The 25,011-nt window shown below is 46.8% G+C and overlaps 1 long non-coding RNA gene across 2 annotated transcripts in view; it reads left to right on the forward strand.

Annotated features, from left to right (window-relative positions):
* LOC139079003 (uncharacterized) overlaps positions 1-23,991 on the forward strand; it is a 34,601-nt gene extending 10,610 nt beyond the window's left edge. Inside the window, exons 2-3 of one of the 2 annotated variants that reach the window (XR_011532259.1) lie at positions 18,132-18,242; positions 22,464-23,991. This is a non-coding gene — a long non-coding RNA (uncharacterized lncRNA). Of the gene's footprint in view, positions 1-18,131; positions 18,243-20,859 lie in introns of both variants that reach the window. The other variant, XR_011532258.1, reaches the window with a different exon arrangement.
* Positions 23,992-25,011: the final 1,020 nt, after the last annotated feature.

The following is a 25,011-nucleotide window of genomic DNA, read 5'->3' on the forward strand; positions in this document are numbered from 1 at the left end:
ACCCTCACCCAAACAAGGGTATTCTCCTACGTACTCACCACACAACCCTCCAAGTCAGGGAACGAGCTTTGATAATCACTACTTTCCAATCTGCGGACACCCCCATTCACCATTTCTGGGCTGTGCCACATGTCTCCTCATTTCTGGTCCAGGATCACACCCAGGAACACACATTTTGCACTGTCCTTGTGCCTCTTCAGTCTCTCCAATCTGGAGCAGTTCCTTAGGTTTTCCTTGTCTTTCATGTCCTCAACTCTTGTGACAAGTACGGGCTTTTCATTCTGTAGGATGTCCCTGGGTCAGTCTGGTGTCTTCTCATGACCAGGCTTGGGTCATGCTTTGTAGATAAGAATACCACAGAAATGAGGCTGTGCTTTTCTCAGCGAATTACCTGAGGGTGGGCGGGGGGAACACATGATGTCAGCCCATCCTACAACTGGTGATACTTGGCTTTGTGTTTGTACCTTTTGACCAGCTTCACCTGTTTGCTGATATTGATCTCGATCACTTGTCATGTTGGTATCTATCAGGTTTCTGTCATGTAAAGTCATCATTTCTCCCTTTTATACGGATTGGCATTTAATATCCTCTTCTTTATCAAACGTTCATCCACAGTCTTAGCCTCCACTGATGACTCCTACTGGAATCAACCACCACTCTGACAGTTGCCACATGATTGTTTTCTATTTTCATCAACCTTTCTCCTTTTCTTAGTTGTCAGACTACTGTAAAAAAGAGCTTTCCCATTTTCCATGTTTGTTTATATATTTATTTCAGGAAGGACTCATTTTGTTCAATAGCTGGTATGACATTGCTATCCTTGTTTGTTTTTATGTTCAAATTGTCCCAGTTGTGGCCAGTGGTCCTTTAAAGTGGCTCCCGCATCCTTCTGGCAGGTCCCCATCTCTCCCAGCACTTTCTTATTTTCTGGCATGACATTATGTTCCAGGTTCATCTTGTACTTTTCCTGCTCCAGCCTGGAATTAGCCCTTTCTCCAAGGAGCCCTGTTTCCTTTCGGTGGAGGGTGGTATTTAGAAACCAAGATCTGGGCACTTAGTGTGTTTATTCTTACTGGAGTGTCATTACTCCTAGGCCCTTTAGTACAGAGAGCTAGGAAATATATGTATACATATGCACCCACACACACACTTAAATCTATAACTATTTCTATCTCTACCTATGTTTATACATTAAAAAAAAACCCCATGAGTTATTACTTATACCTCTAATTCCAATCCACCTTCAAGTTTTTTTTCCTTTTTTTCTTTTTGAGAAAGATTAGCCCTGAACTAACATCTGACGCAAATCCTCCCCTTTTTCCTGAAGAAGATTGGCCCTGAGCTAACATCCACGCCCATCTTCTTCTATTTTATATGTGGAATGCCTGCCACACCATGGCTTGATAAGTGGTGCTAGGTCCATGCCCAGGATCTGAACCAGTGAACCTGGGGCCGCCAAAGTGGAGCATGTGAACCTAACTGCCATGCCACCAGGCCAGCCCCCACTTCCAAGTTTTTTATAGCTCTCTCCCTCTCCATATTTGCAACTCCTTTCTCCAACCTGGCTCTCATTATCCTTAATATGTGTACATTCAAGTGCTGTGCAGTGATGTTTTGGTCAATGACAGATGCCTTATACAATGGTGGTCCCATCAGATTAGCACCGTAGAGCTCAGGTGTGTCGTAGCCTGTGCCATCTAGGCTTGTGTAAGTGCGCTCTGCGATGTTTGCACAATGATGGAATCACCTAACGACTCATTTCTCAGAACACATCCTTTTCATTCAGTGGTGCATGACCGTACCTATTTGCTCAATAAGTTTACTTATTTGCTTAATGTGACCAGTTTCCCAATCACACCAGCTGTGTCTCCTTTCACCTCCACTTCCTGTCCCTTTTGTCTCCAGCATCCTTGGGTGCCAACGGTACACCATCAACCACCTCCATATGGCAGTCCTCTCTCCCTGTCAGTACCCCATGGGGACCCAGCGCTGACTCTTCCGTGCTGGGAAGGGAAGGGAAGAGAAGAAGAAAGAAAGGGAAGAGCAAAGGAAGAAAGAGGAAGGCTATGTAGATTGTTTTAACTGAAAGCTAAAAGGAAGGAGAAGGAGGTGCCATTTCACCTAGCCAGCAGGTGCTTGGTCAAGTATTGATTAATAAGAAAGTATGGATAGATGCACATGCGTGTATGAATTGGTAATGAATATTGTTTTAATAAATTATCCAATTACTTATGTTTACAATATAATGCGTTATTGATGTACCTGTCTTCATAAATGCTATAAGACCTTGTAGGTGGTGGGATAGGAAATATAAAATAGTAGTGAAACAGTTGAAGAAATGTCTAAAGGACAATTGACAGGGATACATCTCAGAATTTTGCAGACAAAGTAAAAAAAAAAATTTATCCTTTGAAGTTGAAGCCAACAGAAATCAGCCTCAAATGGATGAGATCAACCACTTGTGGGTGGAACCATCTTGAAAGATGACTTGTAATTGGCGATTGGATACAACCAGGGTGCTTTCAAATCTCCATCAAGGAGACTGGAGAGCCTTCCAAAACCTACCTGTGCAGTTGTTCATTCATTCAACACTAGTCACATTGGTGTCTGCCAGGTTTGTCCCCAGTAAAGTTATCATTTCTCTCTTTGGAATTATGTGTTAGTCTGCTAAGCACTGTGGGGAAATAATGGGGGAAGAACACTGACCTCATATTCACAAAGTTCATAGTCTGGTCGGAGGGACAGACCAGTAACCAGGCCATTTCAATACATGTGCTAAGTGCCCTGAGAGAAGTGAGCACCCAGCTCTGACTTGGTGTGGTGTGTATGGAAAGGATTCCCAGAAGAGGTGCCATCTAAGCTGGGGCCTCAAGGACTAGTGGGAGTCAGCCAAGAGAAGAGGTGGGGGAGAAAGGTAGAGAGGAGAGAATATTATAGGATGAGTGGCCACGTGTTCCAAGATCTGGAAAAATGAGAGAGCATGGAGCACTCAGGGAGTGGCAAGTGGCTCAGTGTGACTGGGATGTCAAATTCAAGGGGAATGGGGGGATGTGAGACCGGAAAGCTCTGCAGGGGCTGAATCATGAGAGGTCTAGGAAGCATATTTAGGCATTTGGGCTTCATCCTAGGGAGAGTAACACGTCCCTCGAGTGTTTTAGGCAGACGTGTGATATGATCATAGTTCCATTTTTGAAAACCCCTCTGGCTGTGTATAATGAGTTAGCCAAGCTTGAGGTTAAGAACACAGTTCCCACAAGCCTGCTGTCACTTCACACACCAGACCTACGTTTGGGAGTCCCCAAGATCACCTTCACTTCAGGGCAGCCATCTACAAATTCAGGCGTTCCCATGACTACCCTTGGATTTGATAATTTGTTAGAACAACTCATGAAATTTAGGAAAGTGTTATATTTAGGAGCATAATTTTATTATAATAAAAAGATACAAATTGGAGTCAGTCAAAGATAGTTGCAATCAGTAGAGTGGCAACTGAGAGGGTTCCAAACATGAAGCTTCTGTATCCTCAGGATGCACTGCCTCCCAGCATTGCAGGGCGACAGTACACAGGAGGACTGCCAACCAGGGAAGTTCACCCACGCTTCAGTGTCCAGAGGTTTTATTGAGGCTTCCTTCCGGGCATGATGGATTGAATAATTGCCCCCATGGCTGAACTCAGTGTCCAGGCCCCCACCCCTCTCTCATGGTCAGGCTGATATCACGTGGTCTAAAGCCCCAACCACAATCACATGGTTGGTCTTTCTGGAATGGCCAGACCCCACCCAGGCTCATCTCATTAGCATAAATGAGAGGTCCACTTTGAAACCATACTGAACTCTTCTCACTGTGGAAACTGCAAGAGTTTAGAGGTTACCTCCAAGGAGCCCTGACAAAGGCTGGATCTCTCTTTAGGTGAGGCCGTATTTCTTACCATGCACTGTGGTATGGCAATTAGACTGAATGAGAGCAAGTCTGGAGGCAGGCAAAGCAATTAGGTGGTTGCTGTAGACATCCAAGGAAGAGAACATGGTGGCCTAGACCAAGGAACGGCAGAGGGGGTGGGAAGAAATAGAGGGATTTCAGATGCAGAAGGATGGAATATCAGGACTTGGTGATTGGGTGGATAAGGGGCTTGAGGGATGGGGAGGAGTCAAGGATGATGGGCAAGTGTCTGGCCTGGGTAAATAGCTGGTTCAGGCCTGCTGTTTGCCAACATCTCTGGATTTTTAGTTTCTTGGTCAATCAGTTTAACACGATGTGTGGTACACAGTAAGCATTCAGCAAATATTTGTTGAATGAGCAATGAATGAACGGACCCATCTTCCAGCAAAGGAGGAAGTGACTGGATCCAGACTGCAAGCCAGGCTCAGTAAATGTTTACTGTCCCCTTCTGAAACGGCCCCAAACGAGCTCACTCATCTTCAGCAACTGGACATTTTTACCGTCCATGTGGGATATGTCCCAAGATTGTGTAGGTATGTGTATGTGTGTAATAACAGGAAATTTGATGCCAGCTGTGAATTTTAGTGTCCATTTGGAAGCCAGACACACATAATACTATACTGGAGAGGCTTGAAGAGGGATGTGTGTGTGCCTGGAATGGAATTGGGATGAGTGTTGGGAGGAATTTTCTTTCCCCTCTCTTCACGTTTCCATATGGAGGGAGTTTGATTAGGGGAACACTCCTGGCTTCTCTCTGTCCCTTGCTCTATTCTCGCCAGTAGTTTAACTGCTTAGTGAGCTTACAAAAAGCAGCTGAGAGTACCTAGCTCAGTCCTTCCTCACTCTCTCTTAGGATCTGCTGCCTCCAGAGAGCGTAGGTTATCATCAGCTGTCAGCTGGGAGCCCAGTTCCGCGGGGCCTGCCCTGCAGTGGGAGACCTGCAGTGATGCAGCCGCGCCAGCACCTGGGAGGGCGTGTGCCTCACCCGAGAGGCAGGGTGAGGAAGCCCACTGGTACTGCGCACCTAAGTCTCAGCCCCGGAATCAGGTTTACTATTAATAAACTCATGAAAGAGGGATGGTATCTCTTTCTGCCTCTCCCCACACTGGGCTCCCAGAGGGAGAGCAAAGGTCTAACCAGCTCATCATGGCCTGTCCTACCCTGCCCTGTTTCCTGGGTAGCGGTTTCATGGCTCCCTGACGGCCTGAGTTCCTGTTTGTATTAGTCAGCTCCGGCTGCTATATCTAAATACGGGATGGCTTAACAACAGAAGTTTATTTTCTCACAGCTCTGGAGGCTGGAAGTCCAAGATCCAGGTGCCACTGGGGTTGGTTTCTGGGCAGGCCTCTTCTTGGCTCACAGACAGCTGCCTTCTCGCTGAGCCCTCCTCACGCGGCCTCTTTTCTGTGCACGTGCAGAGACACAGCACCGTCTCCTGGAGCTCTTCTTCTTCTTAGAGGAACCCAGGCCTGTCGGATTAGGGCCCCACCTTACGACCTCATTTAACCTTAATTACCTCCCGAAAGGCCCTGTCTCCAAATACAGTCACGTTGGGGGTTAGGGCTTCAACATATGGATTTTAGGGGACACAATTCAGTCCATAACACTGTTCCTTCTAAAGAGCTTTCCAGTGTCCTTTCATGATTAGCATATACTTATACAGTCTGAGCTGGGTTAAATTAATGGTTACTGGATTGTAATTTCAAACTGGTTTTGAGAGCCATGAGCTTGGTGCTCAATAATTGCTGGTTGATGCCTTCAGGGGGTGATGCTTAGGTTTTGTGTAATATTGGTGTCGGTGGACTTTGGCCATGACACCAAGGTCATGGGCAATATCTTGGTGCCAGTGTCAGCCACACCTACATGCATCTGGGGACTTTCCCAGTGCTAACCGGCAGGTGCTGTTTATTGCATCAAAAAAAATCCTCCAGGTTGGAATGATTTAAAGCTGGAGGCAAAGGTCACCTTTGGAAAATTATTCCTGTGTCATTCCTGAAAAGTCCCTGCTGCTTGTTACGGGTTGTTGTGGTGATAAAATGGGTGAGTTGCTGAACTGGGAAAAATACTACAAAGTGGAAGGAGGGGCTTAAATATTTAAAACTGTCAAAATTGTTACTTTGATCGAGGCTTTAGAAGTCATCCCATCTTATCCCATGAAACTGGCAGGCAAAATGAGGTCAATATATCTCCAAAGAATTTGCCAGCTACGCTGGGCAGCATCCTCCCTGTTGGAAGTCCACAGCCCCATTCCCGGTCACAGACAGCCCAGGTCTGTTCTGGGAGCCAGATTTAAGGGAGGTCTTAGCAGTGCCAGGTGATAGAAGCAAGAACAGGGACTGTGGGGCAGGTAGAACTTGGTTTGAATTCTGCCTCTGCTGTGTGTGACTTTGGGCATAGAACTTAACCTCTCTGAGCTTCTCTGAGCCACTGTTTTCCAATCTGTGCAATGGGAATGAGAACCCCACACAACACTGTTGTCAGGACCAAAGAAGACGATGTACTGGGTGTGTACAACACTGTGCCTTGTCGGCATCCACATGTGAGACCCTTTCTCTCAGACTATGCTGACCGCGCCAGGATACTACAAGCCCTGATGCCCACTGATTATGACATTCGTTTCCTCCACGAGGCCTGCTTTGACCTCTAGAACCCAGCAGAAACCGTCTTCCAAGCCCTCCACCTTATCACCTGCATGGATCGCATCCTGCTGTGCTGGGTGAGCTCTCCATTTCTGTACCTGCATTTTGCTTCCTCAACAGAGACTTCCATCTTTTGTTTTTATGTTCCAGTTTTGAATCTTAGCACAGTGCCTTTTTGCACATAACACTTGCTCGAAAAATAGGGATTGATTGCTATTTCACCTACTTGCGTCTCCTGAAACCTGCCCCAGAATCATGAGCTGAACTCAGCCGCCGTGAGGTCATTACTACGAAGGAACGTGTTTATTCCTGTATCTGTTTCTCCAGCGGCCCTGCGGTGACTCACGGTCCAAATGAGGACAGCCGCCTTATAAGGAGGCACTTTGAAGGCTCGTGTTCCAAGGAGCCTGTCACCTCTCAGAGCATTTCTGAAACTGCTGCTTTGAATCAGTGCCAGAGTCGGGCGGTGAATCCTCACACCTCCTGGAACGAGTTATTTTTGGAAACAATGAAAGCCGTCTTGGCCAAGTTTGGTAGATATGGTCATTCAGGGGGCGGGTGGGAGTGGAGGAGGCACAGTGGACTGACAATCAGTTAATGTTTAATTGGGCATTTCCAGTGTGTCACGCATTCTATATCCTCTGCCTTATTTTAATCTTAATAGCACCTCTCTGAGGCGCGTGCTGTTAATATACCCACTTCATAGATAAGGAGCCTGAGGCACAAAGAGTGCAAAACACACTCTGTACGGGGACTCCATGGCTTTTTTCCCATTACTAAGCTAGCGTCAGGGGGCCAGAAAGCAGGCAGGACCGACGCACCTGAGTGACCCTTCTGCACCCCAGCAGCGATGAGGGGCGTGGTCGCCTTATCCAAAGACAACAAAGCCAAGAACAGCGTCCTTTGAGCCTGTGGGGGCGGGGAGGGTATGGGGAATGCAGGAAGCCCAGAGGAGCTGAGAGAACCCGTGCCTCACTTGGAGGGCTCCCCAGGGAGAGACCAGCGAAGCGGCGAGAGGACCAGTCAGGACTGGGGATCAGTGAGCAGGGTGAAGACAATCACTAGAATTCCCAACCAAAGGAATTCCTTTCGTGCCTTTCTTTTCTTAAAATTGTACTCACATTTGCTGATGATAAAAGGAGTTTACGTTCATCGCAGAAAACTTGGAAAAAATAGAGACGCATAAGGAAAATAAAAATTATTTCTAAATGACCCGTCCTCCCTGAGCTCTCGGGCCTTGCCAGGACAAGGCTGCTGAGCAGATCAGCACACATGGGGTTATTTCTAAAGCGTCCTCTTCTCAGCTGCCCACTCCCCTCTCTGCTGGGGCTTGAGCGAGGCCTCCAGCCAGGACATTCCCTCGCAGCCTACTCAGGCTGCTAAATAAAGCCCTGCCCTCCGAGGGCTGATCGGGTCGTTCCTTATCTCTTTGCAGCAGGGTTCTGATAATCTGCCCAGTTGGCAGGCGCTCTGAGATGTACCGGTGGGCTCTGGCTACTGCTATCGGGGCCTCCAGCCCCCATGTGGTCATCTTCTCCTGTTCCCGCTGAGGCTTGGCTACGACACCAACTGAAACCTTCAATATAGGAAGTCCTGTGCTCGTTTTATTAGAGGGCAGTTGCCAGATGGCTGAGATGAACTCCATGGGCTTGGCATGGGTGACGGGTGGGTCCGGCACATGCAGGCCCTGTGGTCAGTGTCCCCCTCCTGAAGCAGCTGTGCCTGCCCTCTACTCTCTCAGCCCCTGCCCTGATCTCCCTCATCTTTCTCTTCATTAGTGCTTGGCTCAGAGTCTTCTTCATCCATATGGCTTCTGCAGGCCAAGGCTTTCCACGGCTGGTGCCTGCTGCATCTCAGTTCCAGAATTCCGGGCTGGACTTCTCCCTAATCAAGAGTGGACTGTGGCAGACCTACTCTCTCTGCCTGGAAGATAAATTTTGTTAAGGGAGGCAGAACCATCTTATTGCTGCAAGTTGGGGCAGAGGAAAGACAAGAGAGGCATCTCCCCCAAAATGCATAGGCTTTAAATCAGACAGAGCCTGTGTGAAATCCTTGCTCCTCTGCTTAAAAAGAGGTGTGATCTTAGGTAAGTCATGTAAACTCTCTCAGGCTTAGTTTTCTCGTCTTTAAGATGTAGAGTAGGATATCTCTATCACTCATGCCAAAATTAGATAAAATGACATATAAAGCCCTGGAAACACATATTAGATGGTATGATGGTAGCCCTTATAATGTTTGTTAATAATATGGTTATTTATGACCATTTGGATGGAGGAGAAAAGGTGGCTTCTTTTTTCCCTCTTAGATTTGAGGATTAACAGGGGAACTCTTGATGCTGGTTGTTAAGAAACCCATCTAGGCAAGTAGGTGCATGTTTCCACTGATATTTAAGTGAGTTTTTCTAGTTCTGAGAGAATCCTTTCAAAGCAACTTCTGGGCCCTGCGGAGGTCCTGGTTCACCTTTGTATTGGCTTCACGAGAATCGAATCGGGACAACCTTATTTGAACAGGCAAGTCATTGTACTTATTGCCTGGCCAAAATCTAGTAGCAAAACATTCCTGCTGTAAGCCACAAGGCACTTTCGAGATGGGCTGATTATCTGTAAAATAACTGATAAGGAAAACATTACTTATCAGAATCAAGCAGTGCCAGAGAAGAATGCACAGTGGCATTTTGTGTGTCAACTGGATTGGGCCACAGGGTGCCCAGGGACTTGGCGAAGCATTGTTCTGGGTATGTCTGTGAGGGTGTTTCTGGATGGGGTTAATATTGGAATTGGCAGACTGAGTGAAGCGCCTGGCCCTTCCCGATGCCCGTGGGCCTCACCCAATCTGTTGAAGGCCTGAATAGAATAAAAGGCTGAGTAAGAAAGAATTCTTTGTCTCTGCTGGACTGTCTTTGAGCTGGGACATTGGTCCTCTTCTGCCTTTGGATTCGGCCTCGAGCTGGAACTTACACCATCGGCTCTCCTGCGTCTCCAGCTTGCTGTCTGCAGATCTTGGGAATTCTGAGCCTCCATAATTGCATGTGCCAGTTCCTTATAATAAATTTATTTATATAGCCTATGGATTCTGTTTCTCTGGAGAACCCTGACTAGTACACATAGCCTTATAATAAATTAATAAAAAATTAAACAGGAATGAAAAACAAATGCATCCAACTGCAGTAGTTTGAAAGAAGGTAATAAACCTAAGGAAAGTAGAAAGAAGAAATTAATAACCGTTAAAGCAGAAATGGATGAATTGTAAGACAAGAAGAGTTTTATAATTAGTAAATTGTAATAAACAACTAATAAATAAATTCAAAGCTAATTCTTTGAAAAAACAATAAGGTTTATAAATTGTCAGCTAACCTTGTCAAGAAAAAAGAAGGAAGATGCTGAGGGAGAAATAACCACAGATGGAGGGGATTAAAAGAATCCTTAGAAACTATTTTGCTCAACTCCATATAAATAACTTTTAACACTTGTGTAGTTAAAAAAATTAACCTCACCCAAAGAGAGATCTGGCCTTAGTCCCTGGCTCCTGGGAGGTAACCTCTAGGCCCTTGGAATATCCCACCTGATAAGAGTGTCTTTGTTGACCTCGGGCCTCTGGCCACACCTGACAGTTTAACAATGTGATTTATGATGGGAGTTTTGGACCATACAGTGTTCCCTCCATCTCTGGAGGATTTGGAGACTAAAGGTCAGCCATGTGGGCAGTCAGTCAGGTCTGTGTGTTTGAACCCCAATCGAAACTCTGCACACCAAGGCTCAGGTGAGCTTCCCTGGTGGGCAATACTCTGAGTGTATTGCTGCATGTTGTTTCCGGGGAAGGTCTGTTGTCCATGGCTCCACTGGGAGAGGACAGTTGGAAGCTCTGTGCTTGGAACTTTCCTGGACTCTGCCCTATGAATGTCTTTACTTAGCTGATGTGAACCATATCCTTTCACCATAATAAACTGTAACCATGAGTACAACAGCTTTTGGCAAGTTCTATGAGTCCTTCTAGCAAATTATTGAATCTGAGGGTCATCTTGGGAACCCCCTAACTTTGTAAAACCTGATATGGTGGATACTCTTCTGGGAAAATATAATTCGCCGAAAACTGACTCAGCATCGTATTCAATGACATATTCAATGTCAGTTTTATCTTAGTTAACCTAAAAATGAAAATAAATACCAATAAAACTAACAGTTCATATGGAAGAAGAAGCTGAAAAATGAATGGGAAACTAACCTTATAAGATATAATGTGTATTATAAAACTAGAATAATTAAAATTGTGTAGGACATCTTGTAGTTGGAACAAAATAGGAAGTCCAGAAATAGAACAAAACTTATTGGGAATTTAGCTTATGATAATGATGGCATTTCAAATCATTGGAAAAAAAAGATGAATTATTCAATAAATGGTGTTGAGACAACTGGGTGCCATCTGGAAAAAAATTAAGTTGGATCCATACCTCATTTCTTATATCAGGATACATACCAGGAACAATCAGTGATTTACATTTTTAAAAATGCTAGAAGAAACTATGGGAGTCTAAAAAAATTGTCAAATGACTATTTTGGAATAAGGAAGAACTTTCAAAGTCATTTCAAAGTTTGACACAAAATACAGAAACCATAAAAAAAATAACTTCTATTGTATTAAAAATTATGTATGGAAAAGCTAGTAAAAGCAAATTCTAAAGAGTAATGTCGAACTAGGAAAAATATGGTAATATTTCTAATACACAGAGGCCTTTATTAACCATAAGAAAAATGACTAACTGTATCATAAGCAAATGGGCAAACGACATGAACAGAGTTCACAGAAAAAGAAACACAAATGATTTATAAACATATAAGAAGATGCTTCTCATTACCCGTAATAAGAGGAATTGTAAAATAAAACTACAGAGAGATAGTATTTGCCATTTTTCACTTACCAAACTGATAAAGATAAAAACTTTGTTTACACACTATGTTGGTAAAGGTATGGGGGACAGAAACTCATGTGTTGCCAATGGAACATTGAATCTGTACAACCTCTGTGGAAGGCAAAAATAACAAATGCCCACACCTGTTGACCAACATTCTACTTCTAGGAATTTATCCTAAGCACTTTTGGTCAAAATATAGAATATATTTGGGGAGATGTTTAAGGGTGCAAACTTGCAACCAGTAGATAGATAAGTCCTGGAGATCTGATGCACAGCATAGAAATTATAGACAACAATACTGTGGTATTAACTTCAAAGGTGCTAAGAGACTAGATCGTAATTGTTCTTATCACAAAAAAATGATAATTATGTGGCACGACAGAGGTGTAAAAAAATATGCAGTATTTACAAACTTATTCATTGCAGTATTGCTCGTAAAAGGCTGGAACCACCAAAATGTCCATCAAAAAGGACTGGCTAAATACATTATGGTGCATTGAGGCAATGGAATACAACACAGCTCTAAATGGGCTAATGAACATCCAGATACACTTGAAAGTGAAAAAAATAGGGTGCAGAACAGTATGTGCAGAACAGTATGTGCAAAACAGTATGCTATCATTTCTGTAAAACAGGAAAGAAAGAACATCCGCGACAGGGAGAGCTTATACGTGTTTTTAACCTCGCTCCAATCCTATGAGGCAGGTACTATGATTGTATTCTGTTCTGCAGATGGAGGTGACTGGGGCACAGAGAAGTTGCCCAAGGTCATGTGCCAGCTGGAAAGGGGCAGTGCTGGGTCTTGAACTCAGGCAATCTGGCTCCAGAGTTTACTCTTAGCACCATCCGTGGACCCTCCTATGGATACATGTGCATCTTTGCTTGGATATTCATGAGCTATCTCTGGGTGGCTAAGGGAAAGGTATGGGAGGGCGTATTTCACTGTATTCCCTTTTGTACATTTGATTATTGGACCATGGGAAGTATTATCTACCAATACATTTAAAAGAAACAAATTTCTGATTGGGAGCACGATTCAAGGAAGGGGATATATTGTACAGGACCCGGGTTTCTTGAGGCAGATATAAAATTCCATCCTGGGTACCAAAAACCGAGAGTCTCTGCCTGCCATGCTGGCGAAACCTCAGTCTCACCATGGCTCTGATCCACCCATGGGGCCCTTGTAAGAGTGATAGGTGGAGGTGGCAAGGAGATGCTCATGCCTGCCTCATGCTGACTCTGGGCCCAGGGTCAAGGAGGTGGGCATCCGGCTGGGCACTCCACTTGGGCCTCCGCTATGACCTGAGGCGAGTCATGTCTTCCCATCATGCACCGCCCCCCCCGCCCCCAGCAGAATCCTGCTTGTTTGTTGCCCCCCACCAAACTATCAGCACTGTCTGGCCAGGCTTGCTTGACACATCTCAGGGTAGCGGCATTGGGCAGGGTCTATTTTTAGGGTTGCAGGTAATGGGTTTCTGCACCGGAAAGTGTTCTTGGAAATGGACATGGCGCTGCGCAGAGGAGAACCCTCAGGGTTTCGAGCACTTGGACCTCACTCCAGCTCCGGATGAGTGGCCTACACAGCCATGCTGGCGAGTCAATGACAGCCAAAGAGAGAGGGCTGTGGGCTGGGGAAGTTCGTGCTTCCAAGATCCGCTCACCAGGAGATTTCCTTTCTGTTTTCCTGAGCACAGCCTGGCTCTGAGATGAGACGGTGTCAGGTGTCAAGAGGCCACCCCTCCAGAGTGCTGGCTGCTCCTCAGGCTGTGAAGGAAGAGCCAGGATACCTGCCACAACCACACAGCCGCACAACCACAACTGCAAGAACCACACAACTGACATGACCACAAACTCCACAGCAACCACAACTGCATCAACCACAATGGCATCAACCACAACCACATGACCACACAGCTACAACTGCAATAATTGTAACTGCAGCAACCACACAAGCACACAACAGCAACAACCACATCTGCAGAACCACACAACCTCCACACAACCACAGCATCCTGTAGCAACCACAGCATCAGCCGCCATTTATCAACTGTGTGTTAGGTTCTGACTTAAGACCTGAAAGGGAGGTTTCCCCAGCCTCCCTCCAGATCAGCCAAGGCCCAGGAACCTGGGAAACTCCTCTGGACCTTCAGGCAGGGCTGCCTGGGTGGGAATTTGGACCCAGTAAGTTGGCTCACGCCAGTGCCTCCTCCGTCAGTGAGGGATGGCGTGGTCTCTTAAGGACTGCCAAGTCAGCTTGGCTCTAAGCCCTAGAGGAGGGGGCATCCTTCTTGTCTTCCTTCGAGGGGATGCTTGTGATGCTCGGTGCTGAGCTCTGAGCATACATGGCCCTCTCTGGTTGACGGGGCAGGACAAGTCAGGCACCTTTCCTCTCATTCCAGTGTCCCATTTGCTTTGGCACGTCATGGGATGGAGCAGGTCTCTGGCCTTCTGAAAACCACTTTCCAAAAGGGGGGATGGGGACAGCAAATTGTTGAACAGAACACCCTGAGTACGCAGCATGATCTTAGAGAAATTCTCTGTCTGTGCAGCCCACTGTGCCGGTGGTTCAGCTCAGAGGAAGCCATGGTTCCAGCCTGAGAGGGACCGACCGTGTGTGAGGAGACAGGACTGTGCACAGAAAGACAATTTAGACTCTCCAGGCAGCGGCTGCTCTGAGGGAGGGAGTATCACAGACAGCCAGTGCCATGGGAGTGCTGGGGAAGGGGCACACTGATGCTTGGGGCTCTCAGGAAGGCTTCCTGGAGGAGGTGGGGCTTGCTCTGGCTCTCAAAGGAAGGATCCCACTCACCTAATAGAGAGAAAGAGGAGAAGGCACTCCAGGAAGGCAACAGCCTGAGGGGTGGAGGGCTTCTGTGTGCAGGAAGGAGAAAGGATGCTGGAGGGGGTCAGAGGGGGAGCATCTTTGAATGCAGAGTCCTGTGGGCAATGGAGACTTCTGAAGGTTTTTGAGAGGGGTGGGCAGTGACATATGCAGGGCAGGGTCTCAGGGTGATTTTCTTAGCAGCCCTGTGTGAGACGGAGTGATAGGATGCTGAGGGTGTTGTGGGGTAAAGAGGTCAGGCCAAGTGAGAGGCTTGGACTTAGGCCAAGTGTCCCCAGCTGGAGCAGGAAAGTAGGGAAGGGGTGGGCAGGAAGGACCAGGAGAAGAATAGCCGAGATCTGGCGGCAGCTTGGATTCTGGAGGATGAGTCAAGGATGGCCACTGCAAGAGATGGTGGTCGGGATACTGGGCAGAAACATTCAGAGGGGTCCTTAGTTTACGGGGAGAGGAGATGCACTTGAGGTGGGGTCGTGACCATGGGGTGGAGAAGTCACAAAGGCAGTTGGCTATGTGGCATGAAGCTGAGGATGACCAGGGGTGGGGTAGGGTGGTGACAGCTGTAAGAGCAGAAGGGACCGTGGGTGAACAAGTGTCAGAGAGAAAAGCAGACAGGCCGGTAGAGGACCAGGACCCAGCTCCCAACACAAGAGAGAATGTGAGAGTGTGATGCTGAGTGGGAGGAGAGGGGAACCAAAGCCAGAGTGTCAGGCTGTCGAGTGAGGCTCAAGCTGTCCATGTGCCCGCAGAGGTCATCTTTCTCCTCGGTGCCTTCCCCGCCTCCTTCTGCTTCATGGCAATCATCAGCACACTGTATGGTCACAGTTCTTGACCTGTCTGTGCACCCACTTCCCTGGGAGCCCCGACAAGGCTGGCCCTGTCCTCCAACTGTGTACCTCTATGTCCAGCGCAGGGCCCCGCATCACCAGGTGCTCTGACAGTGAAGGAAAGAACTTACCTGGCAGGCAGGAAGCCCCGAGATCTTTGCTGCTGGGTGATATGTGTAGTCCTAGGGGAATATCTGAGCAGCAGGTTGTCGTTAGGAAGCAGGGCCCCAGAACCCCGGGCCCCAGTGGGCAGGCAGTCCCTCTTGGCCAGGATGCTCCGGCTTTCTCTCCTGGGCTGCTCAGGCCACACCATTTCCTTTCCTAGGTACCTGCTAGGTACAGGGCACAGTGGGGCAAGTCTGGTGATGAAGTGAGTACAGTCACCTCATGGTTCTTTCAGCTTCTGCTCCTTCTTAGGGTCCCAGGATGAACTCAAGGGAGAAGGGAGAAGAGGGTGACAAGGCAGACAGTCCTCGCCCTAGGAGAGCCCTGAGGACCTAGACAACACTTGCATGGGGAGCAGGAGTGGCTGGGGCATGGGAGATGAGGGGGGTGGGACACAATGAGGGTTCGTGAAGGAGGAGAGGAGGAATTGGGTTTGGCTCAGAGCTTTAAGTTTGAAGCCAGTGGTGAGAGGAGGGGAGGGCACTGGTAACCTCCTGTGTGAGGGTGGAGAGCCCAAGCCCAGGAGCCACAGGCGATGGGGAGGGAAGGGGTGCGGGGAGCTAAAGGAAGACCTGAAGCTTCTGCTGAGGAGGTGGGGTTTATGTAATCAGCAACTGGGAGTCACGAACACAGGAAGATGCCTCAGTCAACACATGGCGGCTTAGGAAGACAATTCCACCTTCCGCGAGAAGGTCTGGGGTGGGGAGCCACCAGCGCGGGCAGCCTCTGCAGGGCCTGCTGCAAACTCAGGCCTTAGCCTGGGTCCTGGCCGAGGAAATGAGCACCCAGGACCCTGAACTGGCAGGGGTGGCAGGGTGAGGGCTGGGAAGGGTGGTGTGGGGGAGGCAGGGGGCAGGAGCACCGGCCAGGTGCCTGCAGGTGCTAGGCAGGGCAGTGATGAGGAGGGAGTTGGGAGGTGTGAGTGAGCCAAGCTGGACCAGGATTTAGAGAACAGTGGGGACAGAGGTGGGGGTGGCGGATAGGGAGAGACAGATGGGAAAAAGGGGGAAGTGGTTTTTACACGCGAGGGCTTAAGGTTTAACAGAACTTATGTTGTCTGGTCATTTCCACGTGAGGCCATGCACATGGGGAACTGAAGTGCCTCCTCATACCGCCCTGAATTCTAGGCTGCTGGCCTTTAACTCTGTCCATGTCAGGAGAAGAGGAAGCTCCCCTCACCCACTGTGGGAGCATTGCTAGCTTTGCTGACAAGCACTGTGTGCTTCCTCTTTTCTGATTTCAGAGAAGACCTACACTCTTCCTTCAAGGAAAGGGGAAGCGGTTCCCAAAGCTGTCAGAACAGCAGGCTTTGAAGTTTGCCAAGGTGCTGGTGCTGGGTATGGATAAGGGCTGACAGCCCTCTGTCCCCAGATTCAGCCCTTTGGGCAGCAAGAACGTTTTCCTTTGTCCTACCCAGTTCCAGGCCAGCGGTCCTCAGCTGTGGTTGAACACCAGTATCCCCGCTCCCCCACAACTCCCCAACTGCCCACCCCCCCCCACCACCAGGAGCTTTAAAAAATCCTATTGCCCAGGTAGCAGCCCAGGTCAGCTGAGGACAGATCTTGAGGGGAGGGCATGGGTATATCTGAAAGCTCCCCAGGAGGTTCCCGGGTGCATCCAGATTTGGGAACCTCAGTCCAAATATGTGGTTCCCATAAATGCCTCTTTATTTACAGCTTTGAAAACCCAGTTCTGGCTACCAGCTGGGCAGGTGTTCCTGATAATGTAATGTTTAAATTGGGGCAAACTCAGCCTGGGCCTAGGGGAAAGGTGAGAAGGGCAGAGGTGATCACCAGCATGAATTTCTGAGTTAGAGTAAATCCAGCTCCTCCCCATTGAACAGCTGCTGGTCCCTGCCACAGGCCCCCTGTTCTCGTCCCTAAGGGTCAGTAAAATGCCACCGGCACCTCCCTTCTTGCTTCATTGGCTCCCTATCTTTGTGCAGACCCAGACTGTTATGCATATGTCTTAGCTTGGGCTGCTGTAACAAAATCCTGCAGACTAGGTGGCTTAAGCAACAGATGTTTATTTCTCACAGTTCTGGAGGCTGGGAAGTCTGAGATCAGGGTGCCAGCATGGCTGGGTTTTGGGGAGAGCCCTCCTCCTGGTTTGCAGACGGCTGCCTTGTTACTACACCCTCACATGGCGGGGAGGGGAAGCTTGGGTGTCTCTTCCTCTTCTTATAAAGGCACTAATGTCATCGTGGGAGCTCCACCCTCATAACTTCATCTAAACCTAACTTTTCCTCAAAGGCCTACCTCTAATACCATCACATGGGGGCTTAGGGCTGCAACATAAGAATTTGGGGGGGACCCAAACATTCAGTCCAGAGCAGCATGATTATCTTGTTCTACCAAAAAGTTTTCTCATCCTTACAAAGGAGTTAACAATACCTAGTCCATAAGCTGACGCTGAGAGAGATGTAATTCCAGGCTCATAGCTGGAAGCAACATATCCTGGCCGTTATTGTTATTACTGTTCAGATAGATTGTGCTTTCGTTGTTCAGTTCCAAATTTTTGTAATTTCCGCTGTGATTTCATTCCTTAGTAATTCTTTTACCTGGGGCTCCTGGGCTGTAATTTCTCTAAATTATTGTATGCTTGAAAACTATATATATTTTCTTCTCAGTCTTGAATGAATGCTAGTTTCGCTGGGTATAGAAGTCTATGTTGATTAGTAATTTTCTCTCAGCACTTTGCAAGCTTCCTTCCATGTTTTCTGGCATCTGTTGCTAACATCAGTTTTTCCTTCTTTTGTAGGTAGTCTTATTTTCTTGGGTATAAATTTTTCTTTATCCTTGTGTGTCTTGCAGGTTCACTACAATATGTGGGCACCTAGATACATCATAGCGAAAATGCAAGTTCCTATAGCTCCATATCTAGAGTTCTTGGTGAAGTCTAACTTTAATACTGGAAAACTTCAGGTATTATCTCTCTGGACATCACTTCTCTCTCGTTCCTTCTATTCTTTTCTTCTGGAATTCCTATTAGCTCTAGGTTGGTGCCTGTCGGTCTACCTTCTATGCCTCTTAATTGCTCTTTCATATTTTTAAAAAATAGATTTTCTCTCTTTGTGCTGCATTATGGGTGATTTCTTCAGTATCATACCACCTTCTAATTAATGAATCTCTCTTGCACTATGACTTCATAGCATTTATCCAATACTACTGAGTTTATGTATTTCAATGCGTATATTTTTCATTTCAATTAGTTCTTTCTCATAACTTGCTTTTGTTTAATTTTGCCTATTTTTGCTTCATAATTTATGTTTTTATATATCGTTGTTAATCACTCCTTTATATCTTCAAGGATCCTAAAGATTTGTTCATAGCACTGTTACTACTTGGCCTACTATGCAATTTAAAAAAAATTGTCTGTCTCTTCCACTAGAATGTCAGTTCCAAGTGGGCACTTTCTTTTGGTTATTATTATATCCTCAGCACTTAAAACAGTATCTAGGACATTATAGGCGCTTAAAATATTTGCTGAATAAATAATGTATTCTTATTTTAAAAGTCAATCAGATCACCTTACTATTTTCATTTCGTCTGAAGTGAATTTGCTTCCTGCCATTGCATCATTTTAATTGCAATTTTTGACTGCCTTTCTTAGTCTTTCTCTGAGGTGAGTTATTGTTAGTAATTTTAATCTCTCTTGTGCTCGCCCCACCCAACCTAGTGGTTTTGCAGTTGCTTCCTCTTGGCCTCCACAGAACCAGATTTTCTATCGTCAGCTCAGGTAGCCATGCTGTCGTGATTTGGGGATATTGCTGATCCCGTCCCTGGGCCAGGGGGCCAGGTTCCTCCTCATTTGGGGTTAAGAAGCTTTGTATAAGCCTCAGTCCCCGGAAGCGGTTTGTTATGTATTTCATACCCCTGGTTCTTGCATGTGAGAGCCCCACACAGTCCCTGGTTTGGGGATACCTCCTCACGTGGTAGTTCCCATCTCACCACAGGAGAAAAGCTCCTCACTACCTCTGCCTGTTTCCTGCCCTGGAGCCTCAGTCCCACAGCATCTTCCCAGCTTACAGTGTTGTGTCTCTACTGTACTGATCCTCGGAGATGTTGACCTTTTTGAGCAAGTCTTTGACTTTCAATTCTTTAATTTCTGTATTTTATCTGTTATTGTTAAGTGTTTGGAGCAGAGGGAGGTTTAAAGCATGAATTTACAGCACCACTGTGCCTGCAAGTCCTATAGTTACTACTCCCTTTGACTCCCCATCAAGCCTGTGATAACAGGGGGCTCACAGGCTTTGCTCTTGAAGGTACAGAATGCTGAGGTTGTAGGGGATGCCTTAGAGCTCACTTCACTCCACCTCCTCGTTTCACAGAGGAAGACTCCGAGGCCCAGTGAGTTGCTTCGGGCCACACATTTCGTTAGTAGCAGAGCCAGGAAAATAAACCTGACGCTACAGCCTGAGTGTTCGAACATTTGCCTTTACACACAATTTCTCATTCAGAATGGCTTTCCTGCTTTGCTGCTCTGTCTGAGCCTCACTCACAGTTTAAGGGTCGGCTCAGGCTCTGCCCAGTCATCTGTGGTCTCCGCCTCCCCCGACAGCATACAGCGCTTAACAGAGAGCGGAAAAGGATCAGCTGTAACAATCATCACAGCATTCCTTTAAGAGCCGAGCCTGCGAGGTCTTCTCAGTCAAGGGGTGTGCGAAAGCTCACATTTTTATATACGCTACTGCCCTCTAGTGGCCATAGTGGGCATCAAGTGTATAATCTGGAACCCTAAGTAAAGACGCCCCACGACGAGGTTGTCTCGAGCACATTCAGGTTCCCATAGTCATGGCTTCCCTGCCCTGCGTGAAAACATAAATTCAAGTCCTATTTACTAGGTATTTCAATGCCAAATATATAAGATATATATGAATATAATCAGAGGCTATAATCTACCTCTGTGGCATCTAACATTCTCCACTTGATGCTGGTCATCTAGGCAGCACTGTCCAGTAGAAATATAGTATGAGCCAGACAGTAATTTAAATTTTTCTATTAGCCTCATTTTTTAAAAAATAAAAAACATGTTGAATTCATTTGAATGATATATTAATATATCCAAAATATGATCATTTCAACATGTAATAAATATAAAAATGACGAAGATGTTATACATTCATTTGTTTTTTGTACTGAGGCTTTGAAATCTGGTGTGGATTTTACACTTACAGCACATCTCAGTTCAGACCAGCCACAGTGCTAGTGCTCAACAGCCCTGTGTAAGTAGTGGCCACTGAATTGGACAGCCAAGGTCTAGGGCAGTGGGTTCCAAACTCTGTCTGTCCCTGTCATTGCACTGATGTTTGTAGGTCCATGAGGAACATTCTGACCAATCTGCAGCAAAATGAGAAAAATGTGAACCATGTTTTTTTAATATATAGGTCAATGTGAGATTATCACCTATCTTGGAGGTTGTCCTTCTGACTTTGTCGGGGTTAATATACTCGTTCTTGTATGAAATGACGATCATAAGAGGTAACAGATTATTGATCAAGTGTTCTTATTTTGCAAATAAAACATTCATGATTCTCCCCAGGGCCCTGAACTTTGCATGCACATTTTGCTGGCGTGTGATGTATCAAATCCTGGAAGTCACCACGCTAGGCGGCTTTTCCCCCCAGCTTGGACAATTGACAGTCACAGATGGGACATGCGCCTGTGTGGCGAGGCTACTGGGCAATTCTCAGAGTGTCTACTCTACACCTTTCTCTCTGTCTCACAAAGCACAAGGAAATCTTCACACCTCATTGAAAATCCAAGCGAATGAGCATGATGTGAATATAGGGGTAACTTGGAATTTAACGACCACAACTAAAAGAGAAGAGTAAATCGTTAGCAAAGTTCAGTTATTAGCAATAATTATAACAAATTACTACTCAATAGAACCTAAGACTTCGATGCCACGCACCTGGAAGATGGCATTGCAATTTCGCGTGGCTGGTTTTAAATGCAGAACAATGGAAGCTGATGACATACTGACAGAGATGCCACTGTTCTATGGAAAAGGTCTTTGACATCCTCGGGGCTTTACATCAGGTGTATCTGAAATGCTGCTGCGTAGGTTTGCCTCACTGCATGTGGCGGGGGGGTGGGCGGGGGGAGGCACAGAGAGGGAGGAGCCTCCTTTCTGTGAGCCAGGGGCTTCCCCCTCTGTACACACACAGAAGGAGCATCTATCGCAGTAGCTCCAAATTGCAGTCTGGTCTCTGGGTCCCCTCATCCCTGATTGACACTCCCCTTGGCTCGCTGGTCTGCGCTGCGTGTCCTATCAGGTCACAGCCCTACCCCAGGTTTTGAGGCTGATCTTCAGGGTACCCTTAAAATCTGTCTTCTGGCCACTACCCTGTTTATAGACACAAGCCTTCAGCTTTCCGCTCAGCCTCACTAGCTACTCATTAGCAGCTGTGTTTCTTTTTCAAATATAACCTTTATGCTTGGGTCGTAATGTGGAAAAGATGCTGGCAAATTGAATTTTCGTAAATCAAATAATTTTGATTGCTCTGGGAGCTCATTATTTAAGAAATCCTATAGTGAGTTCTTTTGTAAATTGAGTCATCAGCCCTCTGTTTTAAAAATTCAAATTTTAATATATTATCTTGCCTGAGGGGGATGAGTCCATGCATATTAAAAAATTAAAAGGATGCAAAGAAAAGATTGAGTCTTCAGTGCTCCCCCTCTATATTTAAACAGTGGTATATAATCACAATTATCTAGCTCACAAGCAATTACGCTAAGTATTAATGAAGGGACCCTAGTCAAAAACCACCCACGGGAAGCTTCTGCCCGAACGTCAGGGTTAATGGCCCTGCCATTGTTTTAATGGATTTTCAATGAGGTGTAAAGATGCCAGGCCAAGAAGGGTGAAGTTTTATGATGCAGCTAAACAAGCACGATTAGCGTCTTGCCATTAGTATCTTGACCTCGTTTCTGTTTTCGTTTCTTTACAATTCTGGTGAACTGAGTCCCTGGAGGCTTATTTATTAATTTATGTTTAACACAATTCATAGAGGCTTTGTTAACTCCAAGTACAGCTCTCAGGGTGTTAATAAAGCTCCCTCCCTAGGGCTGTTTCAGTGGAGAGCCTGAGGTCCATGGACTCTAATGACCCACCCATTTCTGCTCTCCATCATTTCTTTCCAGGCGCTCTGGCCCTCTAGATGCCCAGCCACCCCAGCCTTGTCATCTGGAGTGACCAGACCCTCTCTGGGAGGTGTGTGGCTGGTGGTTACGAACTCAGCCTCAAACCAAACCATGTGGGTTTATTTCCTGCCTTGACCAGCTCTGAGTCCACATCCCTGAGCCCAGACCCTGTGCTAAACTTGCCTTGACTCCGCCCCTTGCACTTCTGGGGACTCAAATTTTGTTCCTGAGCTCTATTTCCTTGCTGAATCCCCTCTCTCAGAAAGCCTGCCTGAACCCCTTATTTCTTGTTTAGAAAATTTGTCTCCTAACCTAGGAGTTGGCAAACCATGGCCTGTGAGCCATATCTGGCCCACCGCCTGTTCTTGTAAATAAAGTTTTATTGCGACACAGCCATTCTCATGCATTTACACATGGTCTGTGGCTGCTTTCCTGGCACAACAGCAGCTGAGTAGTTGTGACAGAGGAAATATGGCCCTCCAGTCTAAAACATTCACTATCTGGCCCTTGACTGAAAAAGTTTAGTGTTCCTTGTCTGTGTGGGTTGAATTATGTCCTCTGAAAAAGATGTGTTGAATCTCCAGTACCTCAGCATGTGGCCTTGTTTGGAAATAGCATTGTTATAGAAGTAATCACATTAAAATGAGGTCATGAGGGTGAGCCCAAATCCGATATGACTACTGTCCTTATAAAAATGGGAAATTTGGACACAGAGTGTATTAGCTATGTTTTCTTATTTTCTGCATTTTTGATGCTCTGGCATCTGGGGCTTTGGTGACTGGAGTGGGACTGCCCCTCCCAGGGCTAGCCAGTCCCTAGAGATAGCAAATGACTTGCACAGAACCACACCCTTCATGCATCCTCACCCATCTGGAGCCCATTCTCCAAACCACCTCCTCTGTCTGGCTCTTACGCTCCAGGAGGCAATGGCAATATTCCTAATCACCCAAGGGCAGCATGGGACCACTAGGAGCACCCCCACAGCCCAGAGCCTGCTGACATTATTCAACCCATCCAATCCGAAACCTGCTCAGCTTGCGCACCTTGTTTTCCTTCTTCCTTCCCATGAAAACCACAATAAGGACTCCTGCCCACACTTTCTCCTCGCTCCTTCTGCCTCCTCACCAGCGCTGCTGCTTCCCTCTGTGGCCCTGCGTGGCATGCTGTGCCCCCTCCTCGTGGGAACTATGAGTAACAAACTATCTTTTCAAAGACAATCGTCTCCTGATCTGTTGGGCTCACCATACCTGAATAAAACCAAAATCACAGACACATTTCAAAACACAGAGACAGAGACACTCAGAGGGAAAGTAACATAAAGACACAGAGAAAGCGCCATGTGAAGACGGAAGAGTGAAGTGATGTATCTGTAAGCCAAAGAACACTCAAGGCTACCAGAAGCTGGAAGAAAAGCGTGGAACAGTTCCTTCCCTAGCACCTTCAGAGGGAGCACGGCCCTGCCAACACCTTGATTTTGGACTTCTGGCCTCTGGAATGTGAGACAATAAATTTCTGTTGTTTGAAGCCACTAAGTTTGTAGTATTTTGTTATGGCAGCCTAGGAGGCCAATACACCACCTAACCAATTATTTTGTTTTGTTTTCTTTATTTCTCGTTGTTCTCCTATTGACACTTTTGTATGGTGTCTTACTGTCATTTCATGGTGACCCTCACACACATTATTGCATTTGGGTCTTGTGAGGTAGGTAGGCCAATGGGCAGCCCGTTTAACCCAAGACCGAGGCTCAGAGATTTCAGGGCACTTGCACAAGTTCACCCCACAAGGCAGTAAATGGGGAAAAAAACTAGTTTCTACTGAGGGCTCGTTATGTGCTTTCCTCACATTGTCTCAGGACACCTATACAACCGACCTGAGGGTTAGTTGCTGAGCAATTATACTAATAATCAGACAACCATCAATGTGAAAAGGATGCTTTCTTCTCTCCTCACTTCCCCCTGTCTCTACTTGGCATCTCAAGGCAGAGTGTGAAGGAGGTCAGACATCCACAGCACTGTACCGTCCCGAGTGGAACCAGCCTTCACTGACTGGACCACCTAGGGAAGTGGTTTCCTCAGAGGGCAATACCGAACCTTCCAGTGTGTAGTAAAACAGGACAAGAGAACTCCAGAGACCCCTTCTGCTGTCCCCATGGGCTGTGTGGGGGTCCGAGGAGGGGAGAGTGGGGAGAGGTCTGAGGCTATTCCAGCGTGTAACGCTGGCGTGAAAGCTGGAGCTGGTTCTGGTCAAGGCTTGGTCTGGACGCCGTGCATGCCCCCGACCTCTGACGCCAGGTGCCCCTTGAATCTCCTGAGGTCCCTGCAGCTGTGTTCTCTGTTTCTTCCTTGTCCAGTTGTTACAGCTTCTTCCACATCAAGGATATTTTTTAAAGTTATGCCAGGATTTTGGGGACCACAAATGGGTGTGGCATCCCAATAGGGACATTATCTCCATTTTACAGGTGAGGACATTGAGCGTCATGGGGTCAGGTCTCACAGACAGTCAGGGATGATGCTGGCACCGGGAGCGGGCCCTCTGGCTCTGCAGCTCT

Source organism: Equus przewalskii, chromosome 23 (assembly GCF_037783145.1).
Source record: "Equus przewalskii isolate Varuska chromosome 23, EquPr2, whole genome shotgun sequence".
Lineage (NCBI taxonomy): Eukaryota > Metazoa > Chordata > Mammalia > Perissodactyla > Equidae > Equus > Equus przewalskii.